At 42.9% G+C, this 16,246-nt stretch overlaps 1 long non-coding RNA gene across 4 annotated transcripts; it reads left to right on the top strand.

The window, feature by feature from the left end:
* Nucleotides 1-109: 109 nt before the first annotated feature.
* On the top strand, nt 110-16,007 carry LOC119870122. 4 transcript variants are annotated; one of them, XR_005355227.1, is made up of 4 exons: nt 110-1,555; nt 3,674-3,888; nt 6,708-6,813; nt 14,844-16,007. It is a non-coding gene; the product is annotated as an uncharacterized LOC119870122 (long non-coding RNA). The 4 variants fall into 4 exon arrangements; XR_005355228.1 differs by lacking the exon at nt 14,844-16,007 and having other exon boundaries at nt 110-1,367; nt 6,708-8,603; XR_005355226.1 differs by lacking the exon at nt 14,844-16,007 and having other exon boundaries at nt 3,677-3,888; nt 6,708-8,603.
* Nucleotides 16,008-16,246: the final 239 nt, after the last annotated feature.

Here is a 16,246-nt window from a genome sequence, read left to right as displayed (position 1 = left end):
CCCGTTTGTCCTCGGGGCGCCGGGGCGGAGCGGAAGGCGGGACCCGGGCGGAGCCGAGCGCGGCGCGGCGAGGGGCGCGGGCCGAGCGCGGGAGCCGGGAGCTGGGGCCCCGGGGACCGCGGCCGTGGCTCGGGTCCCGGGCCTCGGACACCTAGGACCTGCGGCCCCGACGCCCTGGCGGTGTCAGGCGCCCGCACCCCTTCCGAGTCCCGGGAAGAGGAGGTGTTTCCCAAGGAGCTAGCGCCCGCGCGTACTCGGGGGCCGGGGACGAGCGGCCCTGGCCCTGTCCTGCGCCCACCCCCACGCCCCGGGGCTCCGGGCCTTGCCTCAGAACCGCGTCCAAGCACCCGACGGCGGGTGGCTAGCGCGGGGGGTGCCTCGATCTGCGGCCCGCACGCGGGCGGCCTCCCAGGTACGGGCTGGCGAGAGGATGCCGCAAGGCGATGAGCACCTGGAGACCGGCCAGCGTCCTCCGCCGGCCAAACCTGGTTTTGTTCCCCGCGGCCTTTCTTGGAACGCGTTATTTGGTGGCACTGTCCCATTACGGAATATACCTGCATGGACCTCCCCTCCCTAACCCCGGCTGCGAGTCTGGGGTTTTCTGCACCGCTTGGGAAGATCAAAGTTTTGTTTATAGTATTCTTCCTTCTTGAGTGGAAATTGTTTCCTCCAGGCGAAACAGGAAGCGAGGTGTAGGGGGGAAAGCGCCTCCGTTCACGAAATCCACTCTGCCGGGCAGTGCCAAGAGCCGACTGGCACCTCCCCACCCCCTCGCCCCTCAATACTCCCCTCGTATCCAGCACCTACTGCAAGCCTGACATTTTGCAGGGCAGCCCGGAGAGCCCGGCAGTCTGTGGGTCTCGCCGACCGGACGGCTGGGCGTCCCAGGCTGCGCCCAGGTCCGCAAGCCCCACAACTCCGAGTCCACGCCCAGTCCTTTCCAGTACCCACTCTCATTCCGCCCCCGCGCTTTCGAAACGGCGTCGGACCCGCTCGAGAGCTTTCCATGTCTCTTGTGTGGAAAGTGAGTTGCTGTTCCGAGCCAAAGGAGGCCTATGAACACTGCGGACAGGCCTCGGCTAGCTTAGGTGAAGCGCAGGGCCCTCCGCGTGGGGCCCTAACTCCGGTCTGGGATTTCTCGGTGCTTCCGGCCAGGCAGGGACCGGGGCTGATAAAGTGACTGACAAGTGGCTGAGCCCATCAGCAAGAGTGAGCCCAAACCAGCAAATAAAACGGCCAGCACGGGCTGAGTCGGCACTAAATTGCCACCCCCGAATGACTTTAGCTACTGGAGTGCCGTGACGTGAATGACGCGGGATGCAGGCCGAGCCCTGGAGCCGTCCCGGAGGCCCCGGAGGTGGCGGGCGGTGAGGGCGTCCCCAGCAGCCGGAGGAGAGGAACCTTTCCGAGCGCCGGGGCTTTTCTGGCCTGGGAGGGAGGGACTAACTCTGCAGCTCCGACCGGGGAGAGGCAACGTGCGCAGAAAACTGAAGTCTAAAGGGCTCTAGCTAGCTTCTTCTCTGGAAGCCGGCTTGTCGCCTTGTTGTCTCTAATGGTAACGTGAGAGACGTCTCTCCCTCATCTGTTGTCTTTGAGCAACAAGGGATGATCTTTATAAACATTTTAAAAATAGAAACATGGAACCAGTCCCGCCTCCACCCAGTAGAATGAGCTCATTACAACCACACCTCATCTTCTGGGAACTAAGTGTTAGCCTTATTTCCTACAAAGAGGTCTCCGGAATACAGCTGCAGTTTAGGGAGCTGGTGCGATGCCCGCCTCAGCAGGGTTCTCGGGCTGTTCATGACCGTACTCCATAGCAGATTTCATATGGGGTGGGAGGGAATTAAGAGGAAGTTTAATGTAAAAAATACTTTTTTTGTAAGTCCAACAAAAATTGGATCTGGTGTCCTGGAAGAGACAAGATGAACAACGGAGCAGAAAGAAAAAAGGTTGCAGGCTAACGTTTTACTTGGTCCGGACTTTGTGTTGCAACAGACTTGCAAAAGCAATCCTGCTTTTTTAGGAGCTTGCTAGGAAAGTGAGGTTTCACCTTGCCAAGCAGAAACCACCTGAGCCGGTGTGGGCACAACCACAGGAGAGTTACTCAAGGAGCCATTATGAAGTGCATTACAAAACAGCTCCTTTGAAGCTGTTCTGCAGCCAACAAAATGCACTTTAAAACTGAGTTGCAACCAGTTGCAGTTTACTTGAGGTTTTCTCCACCTACAGGTTGGCATGATAATGGGTTCGTAAACTGTAGTTTGCAGATCAGATCTCATTTACTCATGGAAACGAAATGATTAACAGTGGGTAGGTCAGGGGGCAGAACACTGATCTTATGTAACCCCACATGGGGCTCTATACTAATGAACAGAATATGAGACACTGCTTTCCAGTGTTTTTTTGTAGTCATATAATGCTTAGAAAATACTGGAATAAGTTAAGGGACACCTATATGTAGCTTGGTGAAAAAATGTGTTTCCTTTTCTTAAATTATAACCGTAAAATATGAAGCTTTTGAGGGCAATAGTTAAATACTGAATTCGAATACAGCTTTAAATAAGTTCTCTTTTGTTTTTTAGAGGGAGAAAGCATGCATGATGCGGGGGGTGGGGCCCAGCATGTAGCCCCCACAAGGGGCTCCAATTCACAACCCTGAGATCATGACCTGGGCCAAAATCAGGAGTTGGACACCTATCTGACTGGGCCACCCATGTGCCCCTAAATAAGATACTTTTAAAGTTAAGAGGAACTTGAGGGTGACTTCATGAGCATAACTTTTTTCTGTAGGTGTTTGTTGTAACAACTATACATATTTACCAATTAAGTTGTTTGAATAATGATTTGTACAAATTTCTGAGAAAAACCTTCAGATGAGACACTGTACAGGCAGACATGTGGGTAATAAATTTATTTTTTTTAACTTTTTTCTTCTTTTTTTAGATTTTATTTATTCATGAGAGACACACACAGAGAGGCAGAGATATAGGCAGAGAGAGAAGCAGGCTTCATGCAGGGAGCCTGATGTGGGACTCGATCCTGGGACTCCAGGATTATGCCCTGGGCCAAAGGCAGACGCTCAACCCCTGAGCCACCCAGGAGTCCCGGGTAATAAATTTAGAATCATTATTATAAGGCGCCTGGGTGGCTCAGTTGGTTAAGCATCTGCCTTTGGCTCAAGTCTCCATCCCAGGGTCCTGGATCCAGTTCCTCATCAGGCTCCCTGCTCAGTGGGGAGTCTGCTTCTCCCACTGCCCCTCCCTGCCCTTGTGCTCATTCTGTCTCATAAATGAATATAATCTTTAAAAATAAAAGAATGATTATAATCTGCAAAAATTTAAAAGTTGAAATGCTGTTTAAAAAATCTAGTAGCTCATTTTCTTTCTTGGGCATATGTAAGTTTCTTATGCTAATGTGTGTGGATTTCGATTATAATCGGACCTTTACATAGTAAGGCTTTCAAAATGACAAAGCTTCTGTTAACAGCAGTTAGCTTGGACAGCACTAAAAGGACACATCAACACAAAGGATGAAGTAGCCAGTGGAGGAGGAGATTCAGGGCTGACTCCCTCTGCTCAGGGACCACAAGGCCTACCTCTTGCCCTACCCCTAGCTGTCAGTGGCCTTTGGCCGTGCTCCTCTGGTACCTGAAACAAACCCTTTCCTGCAGTAGGGCCTGAGTCACGGCAGCTGCTGATTGACAGACCTGCTTGGCCGCACTCACCATCTGGAGGTGGATTAGGGATGTCCCTTCGACCTATAGAGAACACATGGCACAGCATTAAATTCTGCTCTGCCCCAGCAGCACCCATCCCAGATGAAATTGCAGAGGCAACAGGCCCTGGAGCCCCGGGGCCCACATCTGACTGCCTGAAGGAATAAGGGGTAAGTATCTATGATGCCCTCATGGCACATCTGTGTGCCAGGCCATGCCCTCCACTCTGGCAGCCTTCTCCCCTAAAGATTCTCCCCCAGACTCTTGGCTGAGAAGTGCAGCCAAGGATGAAAGGGACAATTTCTCTGTCCTCATTCCTTTCGCCTTTGCCTCACCTTTTGGGCCCCTGTGCTCATTGACTTTTGTCAGCACTATGCAAAGTGGGAACAGCAACTGAACAGGGGAAATGGGGCCTGAGGCTGAGATGGAGACCTCACGTGGGGGGAAGGGGAGAAAAATCCCCCAGCTGCCCTGGGAAGGGAGGGAAGTTCCGGAATACTCTCCGCTGTGGCCACTGTCTATGAGGGCTGTGTATCAATTGGGCCTGTGTGTCAATCAGCTCTCCTCTTGTGCAGAAAGCTAAAATTGAGGTCTTTCAAATGCTTAAATTGCATTGCTCTGTGTGATCTCTATGATGTTCTTATTAATTGCTTTGTGCTACGACTTCCTCAATTTTGAGGTCCTTGAACCACACTGAAAACAAAAACCACTCTATGCTTCTCTCTTCCACCTCCTGAATAGAAAGTCCTGGTACAGCATTTCTTAATCCTGGGCTTCCGAGATTGCCACATGGCTCAGGATGCCCCCCAGGAACTGTGCAGGCCTCTGGCTTTCATTTTTCACATTTTTAGAAGAGGAGAGAGGCTCATTAGGGCTGCTCCCCCAGACTGCCTGGAGCAGTCCCACGTGGATTTGTGGGGCTTATCCACTAGCAACCTCAGGTACCTCCTGTCACTCCTGGTAAACCTCAAGCCCCCACCTAGTACTCAATCACCTGCAAATGGTGCATGGAAAAGCTACTGCCCACCATCAGAGGGAGGGAAGTGCTGGCAACGTACTGTTTGCTTAAGGGAGGCATTGCTGCAAAAAGTTAAGTTCAATGATGGGCACTGAGTAATGTATAGAATTGCTGAGTCACTGTCATGTACACCTGACGCTAATGTAACACTATATTAATTATACTGGAATGAAAAATTTTAAAACTAAAATTAAAAAATAAAAAACGGGCAGTTAGGCAGCTACCTTTGGCTTAGGTCATGATCCCAGGGTCCTAGGATAGAGCCCCGCATTGGGCTCCCTGCTCTGCTCTGCTCTCCCTCTCTTTTCCATCTCCCTCTGCCTACCAATCCCCCTACTTGTGTTCTCTCTCTCTCAAATAAATAAATAAAATCATAAAATTTATATAAATGAAATTTAAAAATGTATAAATGCAAATGTAAATGCATAGTAGGGAAAAACACATGCTAGAGTAGCACACCCTCCCCAATGAACTTAATTAACTCTCCTCCTCTAAGGTGGTATTCACCCAACATGTGAGGAAACAGGTCACATTATTTTAGCAGCCTATAAAAGTTGTGGCATGCTTATCTTCATGTGATTTGCTTTAAATCAAGTGAGTTAAACACATTTTGTGGTTTGCCTTTGTGGTTGTGTTAGAGCACTAGAAATAATTGCCAACAGTTTCCATCTTTTTATTATTTTTTTAAAGGTTGTATTTATTTATTTGAGAGAGAGAGAGCAGAGAGACAGACAGAGAGAAAGAACATGCATGAGTGGAGAGGGGGGGAGTAGCAGGAGAGGGAACCTAACCCAGACACTTAACCGACTGAGTCACCCAGGCACCCACAGATTCCATATTTTTAGTATGTGTATGTTGGGGCAGGCGATAGCCTCTTTCCTTTATTAATTAAAGCCATGGATTACTGTTCATCACAACTTTTGTTTTTAGTATCAAGATGCTCTGATGGGTGGATTTCATAATAGGCATCACTGTACACCTGACCATATTAAAATAACAACAATAGCTACGTGTTTCAAAAATTTATGGTAACCCAGGTACTCCCCTTTGCTAGATTTCTTCACATCAGTCCTGAAGTGGGTGCTAGTGTCTCCTTTTGCATAGGAGGATTTGTATGTGTTTAAAGAGGTTAAGTATTGTGTCTAAGAAAACGAGATTCTAACCTATGCCTGTCTGACCCCAACCCCAGATAATAACTTCTTGCATCAAGCAGCACATGGGTGCCTCCATGGCAAAAGCGCCTCAGTGCACAGCTGGCGCTTGTTTGTGCCAGCTGAAGGAAAACAAGACTGACCATAGGCCAGTCGTGAAATGCCCCAATTACTTTCCCATCCCAGCCTTTCCTCTCTCCTTTGGTCCCCTTTCTCTAGACATGAATGGATTTCAGGCAGACCTCAACCAGGTGTTTATATTTTTAATCTTTTATCTCTAATTGTGAGGGGAGAGAGTCAAAGGAGTTTAAACTATAGTCCAGAGATGTGGCAGAGAGCTGAGCCCTAGGAAGCCTCAAGAGTAGGACATTAATTTTGCTTATCCTTAAGGCAAACCAGCTTTAATTCCTCTTGGGGTCTGCAGGAACCCAGAGGGTCTCACGCCATGGTGGGTGGGATGATAGGCTTGTGTAGATGCTGCTGGAGTCTAAGATGTTGTTAAGGTGTGTGTGCAGCTGTTCTTACTTGCCCACCCAACTCTGGCACAGATACACAGTCCCCAGGCCAACACTGTCCCCCAAAATAAGAGTCCTTTGCCAGGACCCCTACAGGCAGTGGCATGTTTGGAGCCCGTTTTCACCGACTCACAGAGCCAGTGTTAACCTCTGTAGGATCTGTGAGAGCTGGTTGTTAACAGTCATTATTAAAAATGAAATGATATGAAATCACAAATAAAATAGATATTAAAGATGAAAGTAATGAATACTAAATACTGAAAACTTATCTCTGACTATTTTGTTTGCATTCTATTGTTTCCCAGGCTCCTGAGGTTACTCGCATCCATTATATGTGTGTGGTGGAAATACAACACCATGACGTGCTCCAGTGCCTGTCTTTGCAACTCTGCAGTCGGTGGCCTCACCTTGGTAACTTAAAATAGGCCATGGTGTGAGTGTTCACACCACGGAAACCAGCAGATGCTACAAACCAGGGCTGGGTTTTGAGAAGGCTGGTTGTTAAATAGTTAGCAGCAGCACACCATTGCCTATTGATACATTTTATGTTTTTAGGCACTTTGACACTTTTAAGGTTATTAACTTTGTTTTTGCACCCTACTCTCACATTTCTAATATTCCGTAGTACATCTGAATATCTCATTTCAATCCAAGTAGCAAACTCTCCAACAGTGTAGGCTGACGGTGGGCTCCACCTTCTGTTATTTGAAGCTTTCCTATATACTCAGCTCAGCTCCATCCCTATGCTAACAGCAGAGCCAGGCAGGGGAGAAGACCATGGAATATTGCTCTATATAGTTCCCATAAATACACTGTAATCAAATACAATCATCTGCATCATCTTTTTCTTCCTGATGCAAGTCTGGGGTGAAAGAAAGAACATGTTTTAGTATTATGTGATGTCCAGATTCCTTTTTTTCCTCCTTTCACTTGCTGTGTGATTTGGAAAAGCTACTTAATCCTTATGAGTTGTAGTTGCCTTATTAGGAAACCAAGACGCTTAATAAATATGGTTATTATTCCAATGTTTGAATGGAAAAAGTACTAAGAGAGTACAGGGGGAAAACGACACACAGAGTGATAAAATTTAACCTCTTCCATCAGGGAGAATAAAGTAGAACTTGGTGGTGGTTGGGTTTTTCTTTCACCTGAATAGGGCTCTGTTTAGGAACATAAACCCCGAGTCAGTGCGTGGAGATGGTCAAAGCCATCTTGCTGTGGTTTTTCTTTTTAACATGCTAAATCTTCCTGTTTTCTTTAGAGCTTCTTGTATTATACTTGATTTGTCCCTTCATAAGCCTTGTGATAGTGGTTTCATTTTTACCATGTACACTGGATTATCCCACTGCAAATCTCCCTGGGGTTCTTGGAAAAATATCTAAAACTGATAAGAAACAGGACATTTTTAAGGAAAAACCCAACTAAGAAATCATTGAATGCTTACACAGTTTGTAGAGGTTTTCAGAAGGTCTTAACTGCCTCTTTGGAAAGGTCAATCAAAAGGCCTATTTTATGTCTCAGGGAACTGCATGGAGTATTTATCTTTTTAGAACACTGAGACAGACTGGCATAAGCCTAATTTTTGATGTCTTGGAGGCCTGAGCTATGAGACTTATCAGGCAGGTTTCTCTTTTTCTAACTCAGCTGGGTTGCCAGGGACCAAACAGAAGTGGCTTGGTCCAGGAAGAAAATGTGCTCCATCCAGAAGGGTGAGATCACACTGTTCCCAGATATGGGTCTTCAACTAGAGGCTAGTTTCCTTTGCCTTGCAGCCCCAGGGGAAGCATTTCTGCCCATAAGAAGGCAGCCTTCCTGTGGCTTGGTGGCAGCAGCATTTCCAGAGGGGTGAGCAAAAGCCAGTGACAGATGTCTCCGAGAGGGAGTAACACACAGGAAAGAAACATGGCACAGCAATCTCCCTTCCCTCTTGCCTTTTCAAAGGATCTTTTCTTTCTTCTTTCTTCCTTTCCTTTTCTAAATAAAAGAAGATATTAGTTAATATTAAGTGTGGCAAGAAGGGAAACAAGTATGTCTGCAGCCGTGACTATGTGTCTGAATGTGTAGGCTTGTTAGGATCTAAGTTCATAGAATGAAATATTAAAGTTGGCTTCACAGGACACCTGGGTGGCTCAGTGGCTGAGCATATGCCTTTGGCTCAGGGCGTGATCCCAGGGTCCTGGGTCCTGGGATTGAGTCGTGCATCAGGCTCCCAATGAATAGCCTGCTTCTCCCTCGGCCTATGTCTCTGCCAGTCTCTCTGCAGCTCTCATGCATAAATTAATAAAATCTTTAAAAAAATAAAATTGGCTTCACAATCAAAATTCACATGCATGTGAATCCGTACAAATCATATCCATACAAATCCATCTTTATAATCCAAGTAAAAAATTAGTATAAGCAAATATAGCTATTATCATTATTATTATTATTACTTTATTCTGAATATGGCAAAAAAGGACTAACCCATTCTCCAGGGAGAAAAGTACCTCCAGGAATAACTAGATCAACGCAGTGTTTTTCATGTGGTATAAAAACCTCTTCAGAAGAGTGTAGACTCTCTCTCTTTCTCTCTCTCTCTCTCTCTCTCTCTCTCTCACACACACACACACACACACACACACACACAGTGATGGTCCTCAGTGGCAGTTCTCAAGTTTTAGCACACCTAACAACTTGTAAAAAATGCAGGTTCCTGAATCCTACCCCTAGAGAATCTGATTAAATAAATCTTCAGGTAAAGTCTGGAACTCTTATATTTTAATAAGCTTGCCAAATGCTTTTGAGGCAAGAATTGGGTCCCTGGACCAACTTTAGAAAGCCTAGCCTCCCAAAAAGGGAAAAAACACTTAGGCTGGAATATACAAAGTCAAACTGCAACCACACTGGTGTCACATTCCAAAAGCTGACGTTCACGTTTTCAAAACACTTGTTTACAAGCACTTGTACATGAGGTTAAACCTAATTGACCGTTCATGTTCCCAAAACGGCAGTAATTGCTTAGGAAAAAAAATCTCAAATTTTACGGGAAAGAGAAAAGTTGTCAATACTACTCATTTACATACAGCATTTCCAAGGATGGTGAAGATACAGAGCTCTTTCAATTAAGGCAAACTTGTAGCTCAGAGCACTAGGTAATTCACTGAATAGAAGACATTCTGGTAATCCCAAATATTTCCTATGATTTCAGGCTTTTTCAAAAGTCCTCTGTGAATTTTGAGGTGCTTGAATTACTCTCTTTGAGGATCTTTGATAATTTTTTTTTGGTTTTCTAAAAAATATTGTTAAAATACTACACATTTTACCTTCAGAAAAAGGAAGAGAGAGGCACATAGAGATGGACCAAGCTGGGACTGTTGGTCACTCTGATCACCATTCTACCTTTGCTCTCAGCCTTTTTTTGATTAACCTTGGGCAAATTATTTAATTTTGCTGTGCCTCAATTTCCTCACCCAAAAATGAAACATGATGATAGCTTATTCCAAGATAATTCTAAGATAAACATTTTAGATAAATGTCTAAGATAAACATTTTCCCCCAATTTTAAAATCTCTGACGTCAAAGTGTATTTCACTATGATGATGAGAAAACATTGTATCTTAGATTAGTAGCATTTTTCTTAGTGGTACATAAATAATGGGTTGTTTAATAATGATGGTAGCTTAAACTAGATGAAATATAATAATAGCTCTATCTTAGGATTTTTTTGGGGGGTAACTGAGCCAAGAAACAAAATGCTTAGAAACTATGACTAACTGATATTATTTACTTAATAAATTAATCTATTAGTATTCTAATCTGTGAATGGATTATAAATTAACTAGTGTCTCCTTGTTGAAACTTTAAATTGTCTCCAATATCCCTACATCATGTACTGCATTGAATGTAAACCCTTACATGTATCTCTAATCATAGAAGTGGAATTACTAGGTTAACAAGCATGAATATATTGAAGGGATGAACTTATAATCATGGTGGAAGTCAGTCAAACCTGGGTTAGAGTTACTACTTTGTGACCTTGGTCATTTTACTTCATCTTTTCACATCTGTTTTAGCATCCATAAAACAAGGATAATAATAACATTCAGAGGCATATTATAAGGTTTAAATAAGATGATGCAATTAGACACAATACAGCACAGGCTCATAGAGAATTCCAAATCAGCATAAACTATTTTCATTAGGACCTTGGGCCACCAGTAGCACTGTATGGCCTCATGCTGGCTTTGGAGGAGCACTACTACGAGTTTTCAACAGTGTCCCCGTGTGGCCGTAATTGAAACAGCAGCAGCAGAAAATAGTGTGGAGTCAGAAATGATCAGTTTCATCAGGACTTCTGGAGGTGGTGACAGGACTATTTGGAAGGCAGAAGACTGAGCCTAGGATTCATGTGTGATCTGAGACAGACAGACTCAGGAAATAATAAATGTTGCCAATCTGGGTATGAGGGTCTAAAGCGATTGCTTTAAAATACTGAAAGATGATCTCATTTAGATCTCATAGATTATATGAACTGGTGAAGAGTTCAACATCATTTCTATGGATACGCATGGGAACAGCTTTTCTCTCTGCATAATATAACCATGAAAAATCACTTTGGCAACTTTATTTGGGCTATATAAATCCTGGCAAACTCTAAGACTGAATTTTAGTGAATGGTTGGGATTGGCATGCTGATGCCCAACCTATTATTCATGAAAGGCCTCTTAGCTTGAACTTCTGGAAAAATGGGATGCTTAGAGATTAGAAAGACAACCAGAATTGATAATATAATGAGCATATTGAATATGTTCAATAGCTAGCTCATCAGGTAATGAAATTACATATTTCATTAATTTTATTTCAGAGAATGTCATGTCAATCCCAACCATTAACTTAATAGAATTAAGTTTCAGTTAATTAAGTTTCTATAATTTACTCCGAAGGATCAAGCAAAAGAAACAAGATTTTAAAATACACTTCTACTATCTTAAGTATATGAATGTCTGGAGTATAGAGCTATATCTAACAGTTTTGAAAAATTACTATCAGCAGCAAGTCCACAAAACCTGTAAGATATGGATGTGGATGGTCAGTTTGAATTATAATAAAATTAGAAAATATAATTATAAAGGTTTATATGATTTTTAAGTTTAGTTTGTATTTAGGAATTTATATAATCACTCAATTAATAAAGTTAGATTGAGGACCTAATGTGTTTAAGGATACTTCTTTTCCCCCCCCCAAATATGCATGGTACAAAATTTAAAAGGGGCAAAAATGTAGATGATGAAAAGTAAGTCTCCCTGGCTCTCCTGATAATTAGATATTCAATTTCTCTCCTTAGAAGCAAATGGAAGATCTGAAGGCACTTTTAATTAAGAAGTTTTTTAAATCTTTAAAATAAAATTCAGAATTACAACATTTTAAATTTTTAAAAATTTAAAGGAACAAAAGGTATAAATAATCCCCTTTTCACACTCGATTCCATCTGCAAAGTCAATCAAAACGACTAGCTTTTTGTGTATCCTTCCAGAAATAGTTTGTACACATACAAGCCAAGTGTGTGTGTGTGTGTGTGTGTGTGTGTGTGTAGTGTCCTACCCTTTGCTTTACTTAGCAATTTTCACAATGTATCTTGAAGATAATTTTAGATCAGTAAATAAAGTTTCTCTTCATTCATTTAGGGTTGTATATTAGGGTTGTTATCTCTCAATATAAAGCAGCTGCAATATCAAGCAAGTATATACATTTATTTATAAAAGTAGAATTGTTAGATCAAAGGTTTCATGCATTTGCAATTTTTTTGTTTTAAGATTTTATTTATGTATTTGACAGAGAGAGAGAGAGAGCGCACAAGCAGGGGGAGCAGAAGGCAGAGGGAGAGGGAGAAGCAGATTCCCTGCTGAGCAAGGAGCCAGACATGGGGCTCAACCCCAGGGCCCTGGTATCATGACCTTAGCCAAAGGCAGATGCTTCACGGACTGAGCCACCCAGGTGCCCCTACATTTGCAATTCTAATAAATATTGCCAAACAATCTGAAGGACACTTTTAAAAAGTTGTTCTTTAAGTAGCCCAAAGGAACTCAGATATAGTTACATTTAAGTTTTCATTGCAAATCCTGGTTTCATATAACAGAAGGGTAACTGTAGTCTAATCTCTGTCCAGACTACCTTATTTCCAAATTGGTAGAATATAAATAAATTCTTTGTTTTATTTTTTATTTTTTTTAATTCTTTGTTTTAAAACATATGAAATTATTTAAAAATCTTTTTTCTTTAAGGGAGCAAATTGAAGAAAAGGATAATCAGATTGATTGAAAGGGAAAGCGACAGGCAATCTTATGAATATATGTCCTATGCTAGCACAAGTATGCTTCAAATTTTTTTGTTCATAATTCAATGAATTGTGAACCTACTCTCTTCTTACTGCTGGAGAAACAGGATGAATAAGTCACACTCCCTAATATCAAATTGCTCACAATCTTGAGTGTGCGTGTGTGTGAGGGGGTGTGTTTACCAGTATCATCAGTTATAGTGGCTCCCTCTTTCCCTCTTTGCTGCACTCTACCTTTGGGGGAATATCTACATTAATCTTTACCCCTCTTAGCATTTATCACTAGACCTAAGTAATCTCCTGATTAGTCTATTTTCCTCAGCAGAGAATGGAATCTATGAGGGCAGAATCACTTGCTGTGAGTTTGGTTTTTTATTTTATTTTTATTTATTTATTTTATTATTTATTTTCTTTTTGACAGCCAGAAAGTATGAGAGCTCATGAGCAGGAGGAGGAGGCAGAGGGAGAGGAAGAGAGAATCTCAAGCAGGCTCCATGCCCAACACAGAGCTGGATGTGAGGCTCCATCTCAGGACCCTGCGATCATGACCTGAGTTGAAATCTAGAGTTGGATGCTTAACCAGCTGGGCCACCCAGGTGCCCCAAGAAACTCTTGATATAAGTCTTTTATAACCTTATAGTACTGGCACATAATTTTAAGAGAATAGGTCTTAACTGAATTCTAAGTCTTTATGTTATGATGAAACAGAAGATCTGGGGCAGGGCACCTGGGTGGCTGAGTCAATTAAGCGTCTGCCTTCCACTCAGGTCATGATCCCAGGGGCCTGGGATCGAGCCCCATATCAGGCTCCCCGCTCAGCAGGGAATCTGCTTCTCCCTCTCCCTCTGCCTGCCGCTCCCACTGTTTATGCTCTCTCTCTGTCAAATGAATAAATAAAATCTTTTAAAAAAGAAACAGAAGATCCTGTGTTCCTCTTTCTGCAGTTTAGCAGACACTAAGGACAAAAAGCTAGATGTTGAATTCCTTTCCTTAAGGACACCCAGAGCAGGTTCCTGGCAAGGGTGGGAAGAATCCAGCCTCCTGGCTCCCTAATAAGGGCCATTTACTCACAGGAGTCTCCCCTTAATAGATGATGTGATTGCACTAGAAAGCAGTGAAAATGTTCAGTTAGGCCTTCTGAACACCCAGGCATTTAATAAAGGAGCTCAAGAAGTCTGCAGCATTAGAGCTGTACCTCTCAGATGGAAGGGCAGCAATCTCAGGTTTTGGGGGCGGGGGTGGGGTGGGGACAGAGCACAAGAACCATAGACTGCCAATCCAATTTTACTCAGAGATGATTTGAAAGGAAAAGTAAAGTAATTCAACTCTATAGTGAGAAAAGCATTATTTTTCTACTGCTCCAAACATATAAATACTCTAGTAAAGAATGCAAAATTTCCACGATCTTAAAGATAAAAGACACAATTTCACAGAAATTGAAAAAAAAATTGCCATTAGCTCATGCGTTTCAGAAGTCCCAGTGCTTTTCGGTTTCCTTTTTTCTGCTAGAAAATTTTTCCCTGGCACCTCTGTTTGCTGAGCTTTTCTTAGCTGATATATTTGTCTTTGAACAAGAAAGTCCTTCTTAGTGACTCTGAAAGGACATTAGTGAGGTAATCACATAATTTGTTATAAAACCTGGATCACTTTTGAGACTGAAAGAGAGTGTTTCAGTAATTACATGGTATCAAACAATATATATGGTCTCTGAGCCCTAAATCACATACATTCACTTTAAAAAAAAATTATTTATTTAAGAAAGAGCACAAGTGGAGGGCAGAGGGAAAGGGAGAAGCAGGCTCCCCATTGAGCAGGGAGCTGATGTGGACTTGATCCCGGGACCCTGAAATCATGGCCTGAGCCAAAGGCAGAAGCTTACCTGACTGAGCCATATAGGCAACCACATATTCACTTTTTATCAAAGATTAGCTTAATTTACAATAAGTATTTTCATAACACGTGAAATGTACACACAATTTTTGCTTTTTTCCTACTATTGGCTTTCCAATCTGCCTAGGATTCTTTTTTTTCTTTTTAATGATGCAACAAATATGTTTGTTTTTTAAGATGGCAATGTTAAAAGTCCTTCATTTCTATGTTCCTGAGCCTCTGTTTTCCCTCCTCACAGGGAACTGTCGCTGCTGACAGTTTGGAGAGTGTCCTTCCAGACATTTCCAACACTGTATTTCGCAGGCTCTCTCAAATGAGAGAAGGATCCCTTGGCTTCGTGGTGTGAAACACACTGAATCTTATTGATGACTATGATCTGATGTCACAATATTATTGGTAATAATTATAAGTATAAGGCAGGCTTATTAGTTTCCTAGTCATGCTCTTATCAAAATACCACTATCTAGGTGGCTGGAATGACAGAAATGTATTATCTCACATCTGAAGGCTAGAAATCCAAAATCAAGTGTTCCCTCTGAAACCTGTAGGGGAATCCTTCCTTGTCTCTCCCTAGCATCTGTGGTTTGCCGGAGATCCTTGGCATTCTTTGGTTTGCAGTCACACAACTACAGTCTCTGCCTTGTCAACATATGACATTCTTTTTCTATGTCTCTATCTTCACATGGCTGTCTTCTTATAAGGACACTAGTTGCATTGGATGAGGGGTCCACGCTACTCCATTATGATGTCATCTTAACTAATTACATCTACAACAACCCTATTTTCAGATAAGGTCATATTCTGAGGTGCAGAGGTCTAGGACTTCAACACATTTTTTTTTTTTGGAGGACATAATTCTGTCTTTAACAGTAGATAAACTTAAAAAAAAACAGTAGATAAACTTTGTAAATAAAAAATTTAAGGCTACTGTCTGTAACAGATATTCAGTAACACCTGGAAGTTTGGTTGTTTCTTCCCATGTTCCAAAGAATCTAGGGGGGCAATTCTTGATAGACATAGAGAAACCTGAATGAACCGACGACCTCAGCTAACTAGAATCCTCAACTGTTTGACAAAGATGTATTTGCACTTGCCTTTTCAAAAGAGAAGTCATTAACAAGAAAATAATCAGATATCATGAGTATAACTTTTTAAAAATATTTTATTTATTTGAGAGAAAGCAGAGCACGAGAGAGACCATAAGTGGGGGGAGAGACAGAGGGAAAAGAAGACTCCCCGCCAAGCAGACAGCCCAATGTGGGGATCAATCTCAGAACCCCGGGATCATGACCTGAGCAGATGCTTAACTGACTGGGCCACTCTGGCGCCCCTCAGGGGTATAATCTTTTGTTTTGTTTTGTTTTTTTAAGATTTTATTTATTTATCCACAGAGACAGAGAGAGACACACGCGCGCGCGCGCACACACACACACACACACACACACACACACACACACACAGAGGCAGAGGGAGAAGCAGGCCCAATGCAGGGAGCCCGACATGGGACTCGATCCCGGGTCTCCGGGATCGCGCCCTGGGCTGAAGGCGGCGCTAAACCGCTGAGCCACCCGGGCTGCCCAGGGGTATAATCTTTTTATTAAATGTTAAGCAGGTACAAAATGGTATTTACAAATTATGTGT

Source organism: Canis lupus, chromosome 2 (genome assembly GCF_011100685.1).
Source record: "Canis lupus familiaris isolate Mischka breed German Shepherd chromosome 2, alternate assembly UU_Cfam_GSD_1.0, whole genome shotgun sequence".
Lineage (NCBI taxonomy): Eukaryota > Metazoa > Chordata > Mammalia > Carnivora > Canidae > Canis > Canis lupus.
The sequence above is the reverse complement of the archived record's forward strand: the minus strand, read 5'-3'. Positions and strand labels throughout refer to the sequence as shown.